At 41.9% G+C, this 18,628-nt stretch overlaps 1 protein-coding gene across 5 annotated transcripts in view; it reads right to left on the reverse strand.

The window, feature by feature from the left end:
- Positions 1-15,587, reverse strand: part of OSBPL5 (oxysterol binding protein like 5) — a 220,223-nt gene extending 204,636 nt beyond the window's left edge. For 4 of the 5 annotated variants that reach the window (XM_048854700.2, XM_048854695.2, XM_048854696.2 and 1 more), the window contains exon 1: positions 14,133-14,674. The gene's annotated coding sequence lies outside the window, so the exon portion shown is untranslated. Of the gene's footprint in view, positions 1-14,132; positions 14,675-15,198 lie in introns of those variants that run through there. The other variant, XM_048854699.2, reaches the window with a different exon arrangement.
- Positions 15,588-18,628: the final 3,041 nt, after the last annotated feature.

Genomic DNA, 18,628 nt, shown 5'->3' on the forward strand with positions numbered 1-18,628 from the left:
CCTCCGACACCAATTAATAGCAACACGAAATCCTTGACTGCTAAATGTGGAGATTCTCCCCATTGAATTTACACTTAATGACATCTCTCAAGGCTAAGCAATCTCTAGGAAACATGACGCATTTATCAAGGAATTATGTATGTTGTTTCCCCCTTTGGAAAGAGCTTCTGCTCAGCTGCATTTAGAGGATTGTTTGGAACCATGTACAATATGTATGTCTCCTGTTTTCCCCCTGCATCTTTGTGGTGAATGTAGCTTTGTAACTGTTGTCATTTTGTTTTCTGTGTATTGCACCTCCAAAGGCCTAGGAATCTTCTCTTGGCTGAGGCAGCTGCCATTTTGGGAGGCAGCATGTTATTGAGCTGACTGCTCGTTCACAAAGACTTTACTTTCGTTCTTTCCCCTTACTCTAAAATAAAAGGCATTCCAACTGAGAAGTATAGTTGCTTTTTTTTTTTTGTATAGACAAACAGAACTCTCACTATGTTCACTTCAACGGCCACAAACAATCCAAACCTAAACCACTCCCACCTTTACCATGTAAGGCACATTTCACTGCCCCCAACTCACAGTCCCAGCTGTTTGTCCTGCCCTTCTGGATGGACATGGCACATGATTATCTCCATCAGTTCCATCTCCAGCTATTTTCAACTCTGTCAGCATAGCTGGTGCTATAATTGAGCTATAACCCTGTCTCCAATGCCATAATTTCAGTATCGTTAAAGGCCATTTGGATTTGCCAGGAAAACATTACGGTAGTTTCAGACTTAGGCTTCAACATCTGCCAACATTTCAGAGCTATAAACAGGGATATTTGGGGAGAAAACTAGGGATGCAGCTTTTAATTCTATTGAAATACTGTACTTTGGGAATGAGGGAGCTTCCTGGAAAGACAGCATGGAAAATTATGAATTCATGGCAACCTGAAAACTACAGAGAATACAGTTAATTCTCGGGATTTTTAAAATGCCTTAATGCCTTGTTTTCCAAGCACAAACATTTGCTCACTTCTTTTTTGTTATTGTGGTCACTCCTCACTTGCTTTCCGCTGCCCACTTTCTACTGGGGATAAATGCAATAAGCCAGCACCATTGCAGCACATAAGTAAGAAGCTACTTATGAAAACTGCTGCAAGCCTTATCTGCATTCATTTGAACCAATTACCAGTCTTTTACCAAAGCTGCGGATGGCTGCACCTTCCTTGCAAGCAAGGCATGTTTGCTTTAAAAAAGGAATATTCGAATGCCACAATTTGAAGGAGAAAACTTTTTTCTTGATCTTTTTATTGCCTGCAGACTGCCAGCAGATAATTAAAGTGATGTAAGAACAGTAAAAGAAAGAGAGCATAGAAAATAAAAAACTTTTATTGCCTCAGAACAAACCAACTGTCCACACCCTTTCCAGGAAGGTACCTCAGTCTTCTGCAAAGGCTGTGACTTACAGCTCTTGGTAGATAAACAACTGAACTGGAGCTCCTCATATGATACCATGGATAAAAAGGGATAACACAATCCTTGGATGCATACATGGGAGAATACGGAGCAGGAATAAGGAGATGATATTACCTTGATGTGTGGCATTGACAAGACCATGGCCAAAATATTGTGTGATGTTCACCCTTTAAAGACAATACTGAAAAATTGGAGAGGGCTCAGAGAAAAGCTACAAGAATAATTCAAGATCTGTGAAACACTGTACAGGGAAAGACTTAAGGAGTTCAACCTATTTAGCTTATTGAACAGAATGTTAACAGGCAACATGATCATGGTCTATAAGCACATACACAGGGAAAAGTTGTCAGATAGTAGTGGGCTCTTTAAACTAGCAGTGAAATATCCCGTGGCTGAAAATTAAAGCTAGAAAAGGCCAAACTGGAAATAACGTGCAAATTTTTAATAGTGAGGATAATTAACCACTGGAACAGATTACCATGGGATGTGGCAGATCCACCATCACTTGAAGTCTTTACATTAAGGTAGGATGTGTTCCTAAAATAGATGGTTTAGTTCAACCACAAGTTGTTGAGTTTTATGCAGGACATGCTGGGTGAAATTCTATGGCCTGTGTTATGAGGCAGTCGAACAAGATGATCGTAATAGCCTCTTCCGGTTTTAAAAGCTATATTACATGTCTTTTGAGAAACACCAGTTCAAATATGGGAGTTCTAGCCTTTCGATTGGTTCTCATTCATTTACAAGGAATGCATATAACTAGAGTACACTCCTGAGCTCTAACAACTCCATTCTCAGGCACAATGAAAGCAGTGCATATAACTCACTGCAAAACAACTGATAAAGCACTCAGTGATGAGGAGGTAGCACTGTTGAAATGGCTGAACATCCCTAGCCCTGTAACACTGCATGTATTCGCCACTACCTCTGTTGAATTGTTCCGTTTAAAAATGTCACAGCAAAATGGCTTTTAAACTTTTTTATTGTTTCATTTTCTATTATGCATTCCAGTGCTTCGTAATATATGGTATTGTTATTTACAATATTGAGTGTCTCATCTGCAATGTACCCAGCATAGAATCAGTCACCCATATGTCTACAGACAGCACTAGAATTGTCCACGAACCACTCTAGAATACAATTCTCGGTCTCCTGAGGGCACCAGATATATTTATAATTACACCTCAACTCATTAAAGAAATGTTATAAAAGCTAGTTTGAAATGTATTTATTTAATCCTCCATTTAGTTTTTACTCACAAGGTTAACAGAAAGACAAGAATATCATCTGATGATTTTATCACTGGCTTTATAGAGAGAGAGCAAACAAGTGTATTGTGATGTGAATATATTGAACAGACTAAGGATGGATGAATCAGCTGTAACAAGAGGAGTCCTGAGCTTTCACTCAGTCCACTCAACAAACCACTGAAAGTCAACAACCCAATAAAACATTTGAACAACTTGTTTTTCCTCCTTACTTTTAAATTGCAAATACCTCTAATCCAATTCAGGTTTATATATATGACCCCGGCCTTTCCAATACCACAATATCTGAGCATCTCTCAGGGTATTTGTGGATTTACTCTCACAACACCCAAGTGAGGTAGAGCTGGTTTATATTTTCTTTAAATGGGGAACTGAGGCATAGAAAGAGGAAGTGATTTGCCCAAGGTCACAGAGGAAGCCTGTGGCACAGCCAGGAACTGAATACAGATCTTCTGAACTTAAGGCTGCTGGCTTACCCTCTTCACTCTATCTGGGACCACATCTACCAAAATATGGTGAGGAAAACTATTCTTGGGATATTTCCAACCCATCTAGAAGCAGATCCCAGAAGTATCAGAGACAAGCATATGACTACAAGCTTCCATACAAATATTGCAGGCCAGAGAATTTGGGACAAAGATACGAACTTTTGATGCTGATCTGAACTGAACCTCTGAGCCTTTTGAAGTTCATCCAGGGCCAATATGGACTTCATAGTAATTAGGTGAGAAGACTTATATTGCTTAAACTTTTTTAGGCTGGGAACTGGAATGCGCAGCAGATTAGTAATGCACTGCTGAGCCTTTAACCTCTAGGTGACCGATTCAAATCCAGTCTGGTGGTAGTCTGTGTGAAATAAGGGAGTGTTCTGAGTATAATTCCTAGAAAACTAGTGTCCATATCATGAAAATCACCATGGATCAATTTAATGGCAGTCCCAGCAGAGAAGCCAAGTAATGGATGGACGTGGAGAACATTGTAATAAAGCAGAGACTAGACACTGTGGTGATCTGCACACTAGAAGTATCAAAGGTTGATAGACAGAGGAGCAATCCATATGCTCCCAATGACTACTTAAGCTCAAAAAGGGTTGAATGAAATTTCTCCCCCAAGTAATCATTTTTAACAACATGAAGAACTGGGCTGCACTTGCAGCAGTTCCTACATCAAAAAACTTAGAACTGAGTTCCTGCCATTTATTCTAAACATGAAATAAGAAAGTGTATTTGGGATGCAATAACCTGTGATTTTTAAAAAATACAGTTGTGGTCTAAACTGCGATTTGGATTATGCATCCACTCAAGGGAATAAAGGATGGGTGGGGTTCTTACTCCCCCTACATCTCTTCGTAAGTTATCTGGACCTTGCGTTCAGGTACACAGGCGTGCAGTGCCTACCGATCTTCCCTGACAAAACAGATGGTTGGGGACTGGGTGTGAGGGAGAAGAGAAATGAATGGAGCCAAGGCTATACCACCAGCTGTGCTGGAATAGGGGGTCAAGGTGTTGTAACTTTCAACAGCAAATTACAGCTTCCCCTGGAGCAAAGGGGAAGAAGGAAGGGAACTGAGCCTCAGAGATGCCTCTCTGAGGCAAAGTGCCTCCTGAAGCATTCCGAGGACAGCACTCCATATGCAGCACCCCTGCTTCTGGGCTGTGCCTGAAGGTATAATATAGCCTTTTAGATCTATTTCCAAAGCCATTTTCACTTTGAGTGCCTGGTGATTTCCCTTTAAAAACTGCCACCTCCCTAGGGCAGAGCACAAAGTTTTAAAAGTGATGCGATATCTTTTGGGAATCAGTGTTGCAGTTTATTATTGGGGAAACTACACTATGAAGTCCCACACTGGTCCAAATATGCTTTCACAGTTGGAGAAAAGCTTCCTTTTCCAGCCTTGGCTACAGTAATACAGCACAACTATTCATTACCCTCATCACGGAAAAGGCCCTCTCAATTTAGTACTTAATATAATTATGGCAAATTAAAAGTGTTTAGAAAAGGAAACTCTTTCCTTTCCAGAGCTACTACTTTACCTCTCTTAAACCCTGTCACTTGAAAATGGGCCTACGTATTTAATAGAGTGACCTTTCTTTCTTGTTTCCGCTCAGTGAGTAGACAACTCAGACGTTAGCATGGAGGAGGTTTAAATTCTATTTCTGAATTTAATGTTACATGTCCAAGAGAATAGCAGCACAATGTTCCCCACATATAGCTAAGAAGGCTTCAGTTCCGACACCGAGACAGCTGTTAGAAGGCAATTTTCATCTCACTTGCATTTGCTCACATTGACCTCAGTTAAGTTTCCCCCTTTTCACAGAATCATAGAACTGGAAGGGACCTCGAGAGGTCATCTAGTCCAGTCCTCTGCACTCAAGGCAGGACTAAGTAATATCTAGACCATTCCTGACAGGTGTTTGTCCAACCTGCTCTTAAACATCCCCAGTGATGGAGATTCCACAACCTCCCTAGGCAATTTATTCCAGTGCTTAATCATTCTGACAGTTAGGAAGTTTTTCCTAATGTCCAACCTAAACCGCCCTTGCTGCAATTTAAGCCCATTGCTTCTTGTCCTATCCTCAGAGGTTAAGAAGAACAATTCTTCTCCCCCCTCCTTGTAACAACCTTTTATGTACCTGAAAACTGTTATCATGTCCACTCTCAGTCTTCTCTTCCCCAGATTAAACAAACCCAATTTTTTCAATCTTCCCTCACAGTTTGTGTTTTCTAGATCTTTAATCATTTTTGTTGCTCTTCTCTAGACTTTCTCCAATTTGTCCACATCTTTCCTGAAATGTGGCACTCAGAACTGGACACAATACGCCAGTTGAGGTCTAATCAGCATGGAGTAGAGAAGAAGAATTACTTCTCATGTCTTGCTTACAATACGCCTGCTAATACATCCCAGAATGATGTTTGCTTTTTTTGCAACAGTGTTACACTGTTGACTCATATTTAGCTTGTGATCCACTATGACCACCAGATCCCTTTCGGCAGTACTCCTTCCTAGGCAGTCATTTCCCATTTTGTATGTGTGCAACTGATTGTTTCTTCCTAAATGGAGTACTTTGCATTTGTCCTTATTGAATTTCATCTTATTTACTTCAGACCATTTCTCCAGTTGGTCCAGATCATTTTGAATTTTAATCCTATCCTCCAAAGCACTTAATTGAAGAAAGGATTCAAATTTGGCTACAAATAAAAATGTGTATCTTTGAAGTATGAGCAATTTCAGACTAATGATGTGGTGTTAATGTGGTTTTCCTTCAAAAGATACAGGGTGATATCCTGGCTCCACTGAAGTCAATGGCCAGGATTTGACCCACAGTATCATCAGTGAAACATAGAAGCCAAGAGGGGGATGGATATATATATAATATGTTTGTATGCCAGTTAACTGCATGATATTAAACTATAAGGGCTCAAAGGTCCTGCAAACCTTTACTCACATTTGTAGTCCCTCCTTAGGGAAGAGAGCCCATTAAAGTCAATGAGACATTCCATGTGAGTAGGATTTGTAAGACTGGACTCCGCGCTAGCTGGTTTTGCACCACAGAAGGCTGTGAAAATCCCAAAATGAGAACTTTCCCAGAAGCCCAGCCCATCTTTAAAGCAAGTAACTTGACAGCACTATGGGAAAAAATGATAATTTGCCTGGAAGCAGCTATCCAAGTGACACTCTGAAACATGGTGATTAGGTGTTTTCATAAAGAAATAAAACATTGGCTTGTAATATTTGAAGTGCTATTGGAAATATCATTTTTGACACAGTACGTTGATACCGGTCATAAGAGGAAATGTCCTTATTGCTACCATTGTTCAACACTTGACAGAACATTACCAATAATTAGCAGCAGCTCTCTATTAACTATGTGTCTTGTAGATAACAACGAGGTGCATGTTAACACAATGCAATCACTTGAGGACAGCTTTATAGCAGAGAACAACATATTGTGCTTTTCTGGGAAGGGAAATTTCAAGCACTGCGGGGATTAGTTTGGTTAAACTGCTTGAGTCACACCGTCCGTTTGTTGTATTTACAGCGTTGCTCACTTGCTTTTCTCATCTAGTCCCTACCTACTTTATACTCCCTCATGAAGATGTACCTGGTCATAGAAAGGGCAAAATTGGAACAGTTGCACAATCTCTCCCCTCATCTGATCGGCAGTCATTATTCTCAAAAAAAAAAAGGAGTAATTGTGGCACCTTAGAGACTAATACATTTATTTATTTATTCTGTCTCTTCTCCATCATGAGGCGCATTATAAATAGTGTAAAACAGATACACTGGACCAAGTTAACTGGATTTACATCAGGCAGGTCCATTATAAACAGAATCGCAAACACAAATATTGTACTTTTCTGACCCCAAACACCTATGTCCCTCTCTGGACTGACAATAGTAGAAATCTGTTTGGAATGCAGCTCAAATTATTGGCCTGGCCTGCTAATGCTCCAACCCGAATGAGATGAATTCATTGTTTGGAGAACGCCTTCTTAACCTAAGTAAGGATTTTCCCCTTTATGAGATTTTTTTTTAAAGCTAATGTTGTTCAAAGCTGAATTGACTTTGACTCACATATAAAAGAAAAAGGTCACAGAATCAGAAGAAATCCACATATAAAATAAAAAGGTCACAAACTTTTTTCCCCCACAGTGAAGAAGAGGGGGAAAGGTTCTTAATATCAGTTACAGACTTACAATACAGTGTGAGGTTTCCTTTTAAAGCAACGTGGCAAGAGAAAGCTGAGAGATTCATCTTATAAAATGTAAATCTGTTCTACTTGTGCTTGTGCCAGGAGCTTATCAAAATGAACCCACTAGTCCAGTAGTAATTCCAGTGGTAATTTCACATCAGACTTCCAGGGATTTTGTGGATCATTCAGCAGCCTTTCCTCAGTGAATAGCAACACATTTGCAAAGATGTTAAAAAGCCTTGGCTCCTTAGAGTCACATCCCGCTGCCTTAAAAAAATTATTCAGGGTATGTGCCAGACAATTTTCAAGACAGGGAGAAATTGTTCCTTCTATTTTGCCAAGATTTTCCATAATGACTAATAGCTAGCCACACCATGCTGTACAGCAGAGTTCCCTAACCCTAGTGAAGGAGACGTGTAAATTGTCTACCAACAGACTAGAGGACGGTGTCATTACAATCAAAGAAAAGAGCAAATCAGCTGAACAGCTGCCACACTGGCTTCTGATTTTTTTATTTTTATTTTTTGGTGTGGTCTCACTTGGCACTCACCTACAACTAACAAAAATCACGACCTCTTTGTAGCACTGAAAAAAACCCCAGCAGCTACCGGAGCTTCTACTGGTACTGCGTTAGCGTGGGTGTAAAAATATTTTTAGATTAATCTTGACTTTCAATTTGAAAAAATAACCAGCTAACAGCGTTCAGATTGTTATCTCAGGATTTTATTTACATGCGTTCCTCAAAACCACACAACCTCCACTATAGCTATACAAAAAAAATTACTGCTTTTAGCCACATTCTGCATCAAGGACTCTTCTGATGCAGAAGTTGTGCAGACAGTTACCACGTGTTGTATCTTTATTTGGGGAGAAGGGTACTAATTAAGGGAAGAGTTAATTGAAGAAGGATGGTTTTATGGTTAAGGCAATTGACTGGGACTCCAGAGATCTGAATTCAGCTCCCGGTTTTGCACCATGCTTCCTGTGTGACCTAGGGCAAGTCATTTAAATTCTTCTGTGGCTCTGTTCCCCATCTTGTAAAATAAAGATAATAATCCTTCCTTTTCGCTACCTTTAGTCTGTTTGACTGTATGCTCTTCAGGACAGAGAATGTCTCTTAGGCTATAGCCACACCAGAGAGCTTACAGCTCTGTGCCGCTGAAACTTCACTAGTGTAACCGTTCTAAGCCGACAGAAGAGAGCTCTCCCATTGACTTAATCTATCCCCAACAAGTGGAAGTAGGTATGTTGATGGGAGAAGCTCTCCTGCCAACATAGCACTGTCCACATTGGTGCTTCGGTTGGTGTAACTTATGTTGCTCTGGGGGTGGGGGTGGCTTGTTCACACCCCTGAGCAACATAAGCTACACTGACATAAGTGGTACTGTAGACATAGCCTCACTGTGCGTACATACATCTCCGAGTATAACGGAGTCCGACTCTCAGTTTGGACTTCTAGGCACTAACAGAATACAAATAATTGAATTACTATGATTTCTTTGGGGGGATTTTTATAGTAAATGTATTTGATTTTTCCTGTTTAATGAATCAATACTGAGCTCCGTAAGTGTACCAGTGATAGTCGATGCTAATTAAGGCTACATAGTATTTCCAATCTTAACACTCCCATTCCAGGGCTGATTGCAGTGTGTTACTTTTACTCAGTAACACAAATATTATATCGTTCAAATGGAAACTGAATTGCTGCAAAACTGTCACTACACTAGAGTTGATTTACAAAAGGGCAGAGTTTTGTTTTGAATATATTTCATAAACATTGAGAAGGCTGCTTTAAGCACCAAGAAAACGTTATTGATCTTGGCTCATAGCAAAGAATTACAAGAGATTCTCATATCTTAGAGAGCGAAAAACTGCATAAGAACAACTTGCACCCGTCAAAGGTGCTGTACCATGAACATTATATTTTATAACTGAAAAAAAAAAAGAATCCCAAGCTAAGACTTTGTACGTGTTAGTTTTCAGCCCAGAGCAAAATTTTGTCTCCACATTACAAAGCCCACAAACCAAAGGGAGTACAATGGAAATATTGACACAACCTCCACTATAGCTATACAAACATAACACAAATAATCTGAGATTTCAGAGCACTCCAAAGGGAAGGCTCGGTCTCCAGAACAATGGGTACCTTTTAGTTTATCTTTATCCACCTTGCTAATTAAACAAGTAGCCTGGCAATTCTGGCTTGGAAAAATCCTCTTTCATCCTTACGAAGGCCTGAAGTCATGTAGAGGCAATATTAACAAACATATCAGTCAGATGCTACAAATTCTGCAGACTATTCCTTCTTAATCACCCAGTTTCCTTATGTTACACAGATACCTGCACACACAGTATCTGGATCCAAATACAAGTACTATAAAAGGCCTTTAGACAGTATGTGGGAATAACTGATATAAAGTCTCGGTCCCTGGATCCATCTTTAATGAAGCATTCTAAATCTGGATATGTTATTTCAGGATTTTTTGTTTGCATGTTCTCTCACTTGGAAGCTGGGCAGGAAGGAAAAAAATGTCGCATCCATAGATCTTTTTTGTCTCCTGCCATCTGCAAAGTGGCAGCTGACGGAACTGTCTGAAACAGTCTTGTCAGAATGCTGGCTGGAAATTTACAGTATGCTAAAATGTTTCAAATTATCATCATGGCAGCAGAATGTGGGTAATAAACTTTGCAGTCAGGAAAAGTGTACTTCAAGAGAGTAACTGATTAACAGAGATTCAGAAGCGAGAATTAGGAATATTTATAAAGTGGACACCAAGATGACAAAATCAGGGCAGCAGGCATTTCTGCTTAGTGGAACTTTGTTTGTTCTCTGGGGTCTACACTTTAAGAGCTCATCCTACAGAGCAAGAGACAGAACGTGGAAAAGTTTGGAGGTGCTGAGCACTGTTCCTTAAGTGCTAAGGAACTTAAGGTCAACAGCTGCCCAGAGTGTGCTGAGAAGAGGGTGAAATTCAGCCATACCATTCTGAGCCAGGTTTGTCCTCTGACTTTCACACAAAAATCTAGAGGAGTGTCGAGAGGCCAGTTAGGTACACAGCAACCACATTGCTCCATAAAAATTACTACCAGCTTCACCCCTAGTCGCTTCTTGTAGCAGTGTGCTCAGTGTCGGGAGTCATGCATTCTGGAAAGCACAATGCAAATCCCAGCACAGGCAGTCTGGAGAGCACCAGCCATGCGTAAGAACAGCCGCAGTTCGAGATGTGAGGGTAAAACAGGCCACTGTAATTCCTTTCCAAAAGGACACATTCTGATTGCCAGCTACCCTTTCTTAAGATGTATCTTGTTTTCCTTTACAATCTCCTTAGTAACCACTGCAGGAATGTGTACACACCTGAAATGTGCTGCAAGAGACATCTTGCCACAGAAAGCGGAGCCATGAAAATCAGCAGTTTTCACTGAGCAAATCCTGTGATAATGCACACAAGGCAGAGAGGTAACACTAATGAAGAAAACCCCAAATTAGGCTTCTTGCCCTTTAACAAAGTGACTATAAATTGCAGATACGGTGGCTGGAATAGCTTTCTACTGGCTTGGTAAATCAGAAGCAGGTAAGCACCATGCCCAGGATACTTGGTAGTGGCTTAATTTGTGCTGCCTCCTAGTTGCCCTAGAAGAGTGAGGGCCTGGTCGAATAGCCACTGAAGCTGATGGGGGCCTTTTCATTGACATGAATGGATCCCCTAGACAATGAGTCAGTTGAACGCTAAATCAGACTGATCTAAGTAAATACTGTAGCATAATATAAAATATGCAGGACTAAATTCTATCCTGGAATGCAGGTACTACTGATTTCAAAAAGATCCCCCTGGGTATATTCAGGGGCAGAATGTGGCATTAACCTGAAGGTATTGCAGATTCCAAACCATAAAACCTTTTCCGGAGCTCTTCAGAGAGACTCATCCTCTCTTATGCTCTGTCCAGTAACGCGCCTTGTTAAACACACAGCCTAGTAATAGAAACTGAAATTCTGTTCCTCTCTCCCACTCAGCTCATGATTCAATGTTGCAATAAAACATATGGAAATTAAACGTAGGGGCCATAAAAAGAATACAGAAGCAAATCCTTCCCTCAGCTATGTTTGTGCAACCCACATTGAATAAATCATCCCATAACCTCAGTACATTTACACAAGACTGAGGTCTCCAGTTTCCAAATGAAACCCAGATTAAGGTGCCTGTTTAAATCCTATTTTGCTGAATCAGACAGAATGTATCCTTGCAGTCCATGTGGGGCAGAGGAACCACAGGGATGTAGCTTCCAGCCAACAAAGGGACAGGAATACATTGCAAACCCCACAGATTTATGACCCAGTTCAGATATTATCCTTCACCTTCACCTTCATTCCAGGGTCCCTCTCACCAACAATGGCTGAGTGGCTGCCATTGTTTGCCCATTCCCAGTGCAATCTGTGAACCACTGTCAGAGTTTCACCAAGCCTATAGGGAAATGCTTTGGGCAGCATTAACTGTCTGCAGGTTTTTGGTGAGAAAAAGCCTACCTGTTGGAGAGAGAGGGAAATAAGGTTCAAAGGACAGCTCCCCTCCCCACCAGGCACTTCCCTCCTCCATTGCCTGGCCTTGCCTTCTGAGAATTTGTGTGTCAGGGAGAAAGATGCGGGGAGGAAGGGCACCCCACAGAGGGGAAAATAGTGACTATGTGAACCTCTGCAGCTTTGTTCCTTTCTGCCCTGTGCTCTGGGGTGAAATGAATGGGCCAGAGTGTTGAATTTGAGTTGGGTGACATGAATGTGTTGATGGTAAAGGTTAGCGATTCGCTAGTCCCACACTGATCTCTATTACTAGTTTCAGATTATTCTGTACAGCACTTTTAGTCTTCAAAGCAATTGACAAATATAGGTCCTGATCCTCCAAACTATTAAACACATGTTTAACTTTAAGACCATTTACTTCACTGGGACTAATGCTGGGTTTAAACTTAAACACAGGCTTAAGTATTTGGATCAAAGACATAATCTACCTACCCTTCATATTACAGGAAGTGCATTGAAAATGGGTCCCACCAGCCAGACATAATGTATTTTGAAAGGAAACTATGTCACTTACAATAGCTCTCAATTCCTTTTGCCAAAACTGACAGTCTGTTCAAATCCACCTCTAGCTCTAGTAAAAAGGTGCTCTGAGTGCCTGATTGATTAGTTGTTGGAGAAAGAGTTGAACTACAGTATTCTGACTTTTCACTGCTCCCACTGCTAAATCCCAAAGTGCAACAAATGCACTTTAAAAACAGTAATATGCTGTGTGTGTGCTGGCCTTGGTGAGCCATTTCACAAGCATGAGTAAATTTAGCCACTACGCATTTCAGATCTTAAAGATTTTTGATTATTTTGCTAGTTGAGCATTCCAAGCTCTTCTAATGTATTTCACATTGCCTCCTTAGCTCTTGTTTACAGATATATAGATATAATTTTGTAGGTAGCTAAGCTGTGCTGTCAGAGAACAAGATATAAATAGCCGGAGTTTAAATAAAGATCTATTGTAACAGCGGACCTTTAGGTTAAACTCATTCAGAAAGGAAACTATTCTCTTTTATATACAGAAGTGACAGCTAGAATTAGTATACATTTCACTTTCAGCACAAACACAGCCTTTCCTAGGATGTAACAAAACTGTGATCTGGATAAACAGGAAAATTCCATGGTCTGGTGTTTGTACAAATAGAACCACTATGGGGTACTGATTCTAAGAACAATTATATTCTCTGGCATATGAATGAAAACAAAAGCAAATGCACGTAATTGTGCAGTCAGATGAGATCTCATTTAAAACAAAAAGAAAAGACTGAGTTGTTCTGTAATTATGTTCTTCTTAACACAGTGTCCCAGCTTTCAATGAGATTTTGTTTTCTTTTGTTTTCTGTACATCTTAACTCAGGCAAAATTCCTAGTGATTTCAATGGGGATTTTTGCATGAGTAAGGAATGACAAGTCAGTCTCCACAGGAACTGAAACCTCAGTTTCGCCAAGTGTTTTCTTAGAAGTATGGCTTCTAATTGCAAGCGTGGAACTGTGGACATTTTATTTTTTTTTAAAGACAGCAGTGATGCTATGTTGCTATGAATGACAAAAATGCCACAGAAAAACAAGTGCAACATTCATTTAATGTGTGAAGATAATGGCATCATAAAGCAAGTATTGGTGCATTTCTTGTCTGATTCACTGGGGAATGGATACATGATGCATGTTATATGCTGTCTACACGGGTGTTATTATTATGGTCTATTGAATTTTTGTGAAGTGCAGCTTAAATATTTGTACCTGTGCCCCATGCAAAGGATGGGTAGGCATTTCAAAAGTAAAGTATTATACAAATTAATATTCCTGAGGCTTCTTTGCAAATGTTAATTTTCTGCCTGGGGAGGATTCCCATATTTTCAAAGAAATAGATCCCAGTGAATGCTGAATGCTCCATTGTGTGGGTGCATTTCGAGAAGCGCAGACTCTGAACGATGTGAGGTTGAGTTCACAAGGATTTAACTGCTAGCATTGGCAGGATTCAGTTATTACTACTGCATTAATAAAAGAGAGGTAAAACTGTAAAATCTTATCTTCAACAGCACGGGTATTGTTCGTGGGGAGGGGGAAGATCTGCCCGTTCACAAGGCATTAGAAATCTCAGCTATCTCAAATACACACACACACACACACACATTTATGGCCAGCAGAAAGGATGCCTTACCTTCTCAACGCGTAATCTTTGACAGCTCGGGCCGACAGAGCCCCTGCCCCAAATCCTGCTGGAGATCAGTGGAGCAAATTTCCCATGTCCTTACCGCCTCCTCCTCACCATAGTAAAAAGTTCCTCTGAACACCTCTCCACCGGGTGTCTGACATGATGCCCAGCTCGGCGGTGGCTGCCAGCCTCCCTCCCCCGGTCTTGGATGTAAAGATCCTTCTGTGGGGCCAGACACGTTTCCTCTGCCCCCTCCTCCGACCTGTCACCGTCACCAAGTCTCTCCCAGGCACGGCTCGGTGCCCGGTGGGCTGTGCTCTGTCAGTGGCAAGCAGCCCCCTGCCTTTCCCGAGCAGTTGTTGCTCCCCTTGCCCTAAACCCCTTCAGTCAAAACACACTGGCTGTTTGCGCGTTAGCCGGCCTCCGGAGCTGCTGCCCCTTCCCGGTCCTAGTCGGAGGGGCGGCAGCGGCGACAGACAGCGCGGAGGAGAGAGGCATTTGCATTAGAACGCCGTACAGCTGTTCGAGGGAGTCTGCAGCAGGAAATACCAGAAGACTTATCCAACTACATTGCAAAGGGGGGGGGAGCTTCTAAAACCTGGGCAGGATCATCGAGTCCTGGATTGGATTTTAACATGGTGTTTGCCCACTTTTCTAATTGAATGGGGGAGGGAAGGGGGTTACTTTACGTGAAAAAATAAAATAAAATAAAATAATAATAATAATAATAATAAAAAAGCCATCAGGAGCAGATCAATGTGTAGCAAAGAGGTATTTACCCAGGAGTGCCGGGTATTGCTCACCGAACGTGGAGCTTTTAGCACCCTAATAAACCCTCCTCTGCCCTCTCTTCCCCCAGAGTTTGAGCCTTTCTTTCTCTTAGACGTTCAAAGCCCGCAGAACAGAATATGGGAGCAGGCGTACGCAGCCAAGGGACATGCTACCCCCTGTTGGACAATCAATCTCCAAAAGAGGCATTTAATTCAAATCTGAAACAACTGGGGAGGGGGGAAGCAGAGGCCAAAGTAAAAGGAAGCCAATGGCGAAGGTCTTACCAGGAACAATAACTTACCTATGATTTACACGCCGCTTTACTCTGCGAAATACACAGTTTAAAACCCTCTCTAATCCGGCACTCTCTGGTCCGGCAACATCCATGGTCCGGCATGATTTTAGTTTCTGGTTTTTATGCTTTCATCTACTTATTTCCTTGTGCCAACACAATACAATTGTGTAACGCCACTAACACGGTGTGATGAAGACAGCCGGCAAGCCTTGGCGAGGCTGCGTTGCAAGCGTTGTTCCGTTCATTCGCCTCGGCGAGATACAAATAAAAAGAGACCCGCTGGCTACAATACTGGTTCGGCAATTCTCTGCTTAGGCACCGGTCAGGTCCCGAGGGTGCCGGACTAGAGAGGTTCAGCCTGGAGAATAACCCTGGAGGTGGAGGTCATGTAACTATCCTGTAGCAGGCGTAGTGGAGAAGACACCGCTTTAAGCTGTGTGCATTGCCTGGTAGCAGCATCACCCAAACCTGGCCAAATGACACTGCCTGCCCAACGCTATCCCACATGGTCTCCTCGGGCTATGCAGTGAATCACGCTCTGAGAACAGGCAGGAGTAGTGACACAATGGCCATTCTTATTCCACCAAGGGCTTGACAGAGCCCTGGCTGGGATGATTTAGTCGGGGATCGGTCCTGCTTTGGGCAGGGGGTTGGACTAGATGACCTCCTACGGTCCCTTCCAACCCTGATATTCTATGATTCTATGATCCAGCGTAGGGCTCTGATTCAGCATAGCACTTAAGCACATGGTTAAGTTTAAGCATATGAGTAGTCTCACTGAAGTCAATGAAAAAAAGAAAAGGAGGACTTGTGGCACCTTAGAGACTAACGAATTTATTTGAGCATAAGCTACAGCTCACGAAAGCTTATGCTCAAATAAATTGGTTAGTCTCTAAGGTGCCACAAGTCCTCCTTTTCTTTTTGCGGGTACAGACTAACACGGCTGCTACTCTGAAACCTGAAGTCAATGAGGTTGCTTACATTTTTAGGTTAAGCACGTTTGTGTGTTTTGCTGAATTGGGGCAAAAATGCAGCAGGGCGTCCCCAGGAACTAGAAAGTCTTTTAAACACCATTACTTAGCTTGTGAGTCAACAGACATATTACTAATCTACAGGCTTCCAGACACAAATGATTCCTTAAAGAACTGATAGAGATACTGACTTATATGGCAGGGAAGTCCCCAAAGCTCATTGTCTTGAGAGACCTCAGCATCCATGCTATGACACCCCTGATGCTATGGGCCAAAAATCCATACTGGAATCCACTCTAGGTCTCCTACAAGCATTATCCAAATTTAAGCATAGAGCTGGGCATACCCTACCCCTAGTCACATTTCCACTGAATACAGAGGACACAAAAAACACTCCTATGTCAAGGACATAGGTACACATAAGAACTCGAGCCTCAGAGCAGTATGACAGAGTACCATCCTGGTCCACTGCTCCTAGATCCCATCTTCTCAAAGAAATCTATGACTGTCCAACTGGCCAAGTGGAAGATCTGGTGAAACCCTAGAATCATACACTGAGCACAGCTATAGTTACACAGACATCTAAACAGCACTCCCCTTCCCATCACCCTGTAAATCACCATGGTTTTTTGATGATGAAGAAGGAGCAAAGGAAATTTGAACATCAATGATGGAAATCACAGGAAGAAACAGACTTCAACTCAAGACCTGCCTGCAAAAATATCATTTTTCTCCTCAGTCATCACAGCGACTAAATCATGACCAGCAGAACTTCATAAGTGGAAAATCGTTCAATCAACCCTAATGGCCATCTCACTACCTGGGAAGCTTCACAGTCTGAAGAGCTGCCAACCGATTTCATGGAGAAGATACCTGACTCTAAGATGATCTCCCCAGACATCAGGAGGCATAAACCAAAGCCAGAACTATCCTCTCACTTTCCAGTCTTTGGCCCATTCATATAAAAAACACATCCTAGATGTACTACAGGGAATCAAAACTACCTCATGTGACCAGGTCTATGACCCTCATGTTAGTAAGACACCTGAGATCACCAGAGCCTTCTCCTGACGAGAGCTGAGGGAATAACTGATTTTTAGTTTGGGAGCCGAACTGAACCACCCCCCCACCCCCCGCACAATTGGTTTGGTTCCAACCTGAACTGAAGAATTTCAAAAAAAGAAAAGGAGTACTTGTGGCACCTTAGAGACTAACCAATTTATTTGAGCATAAGCTTTCGTGAGTTACAGCTCACTTCATCGGATGCATACTATGGAAAGTGTAGAAGATCTTTTTATATACACACAAAGCATGAAAAAATACCTCCTCCCACCCCACGCTCCTGCTCGTAATAGCTTATCTAAAGTGATCACTCTCCTTGCAATGTGTATGATAATCAAGGTGGGCCATTTCCAGCACAAATCCAGGGTTTAACAAGAACATCTGGGGGTGGTGGGGGGGAACAAGGGGAAATAGGCTTGAATAGAAACTGGGAGTGGCTAAGTCATTATGCAAGGTAATCTAAGTTAATTGTATCCAATTTGCAAATGAATTCCAATTCAACAGTTTCTCGCTGGAGTCTGGATTTGAAGTTTTTCTGTTGTAATATAGCAACTTTCATGTCTGCAATCGCATGACCAGAGAGATTGAAGTGTTCTCCGACTGGTTTATGAATGTTATAATTCTTGACATCTGATTTGTGTCCATTTATTCTTTTACGTAGAGACTGTCCAGTTTGACCAATGTACGTGGCAGAGGGGCATTGCTGGCACATGATGGCATATATCACATTGGTGGATGTGCAGGTGAATGAGCCTCTGATAGTGTGGCTGATGTTATTAGGCCCTGTGATGGTGTCCCCTGAATAGATATGTGGGCACAGTTGGCAACGGGCTTTGTTGCAAGGATAGGTTCCTGGGTTAGTGGGTTTGTTGTGTGGTATGTGGTTGCTGGTGAGTATTTGCTTCAGGTTGGGGGGCTGTCTGTAGGCAAGGACTGGACTGTCTCCCAAGATTTGTGAGAGTGTTGGGTCATCCTTCAGGATAGGTTGTAGATACTTAATAATGCGTTGGAGGGGTTTTAGTTGGGGGCTGAAGGTGACGGCTAGTAGCGTTCTGTTATTTTCTTTGTTAAGCCTGTCCTGTAGTAGGTGACTTCTGGGAACTCTTCTGGCTCTATCAATCTATTTCTTCACTTCCGCAGGTGGGTATTGTAGTTGTAAGAATGCTTGATAGAGATCTTGTAGGTGTTTGTCTCTGTCTGAGGGGTTGGAGCAAATGCGGTTGTATCATAGAGCTTGGCTGTAGACGATGGATCGTGTGGTGTGGTCAGGGTGAAAGCTGGAGGCATGTAGGTAGAAATAGCAGTCAGTAGGTTTCTGGTATAGGGTGGTGTTTATGTGACCATCATTTATTAGCCCTGTAGTGTCCAGGAAGTGGATCTCTTGTGTGGACTAGACCAGGCTG

Source organism: Caretta caretta, chromosome 6 (genome assembly GCF_965140235.1).
Source record: "Caretta caretta isolate rCarCar2 chromosome 6, rCarCar1.hap1, whole genome shotgun sequence".
Classification (NCBI taxonomy): Eukaryota; Metazoa; Chordata; order Testudines; family Cheloniidae; genus Caretta; species Caretta caretta.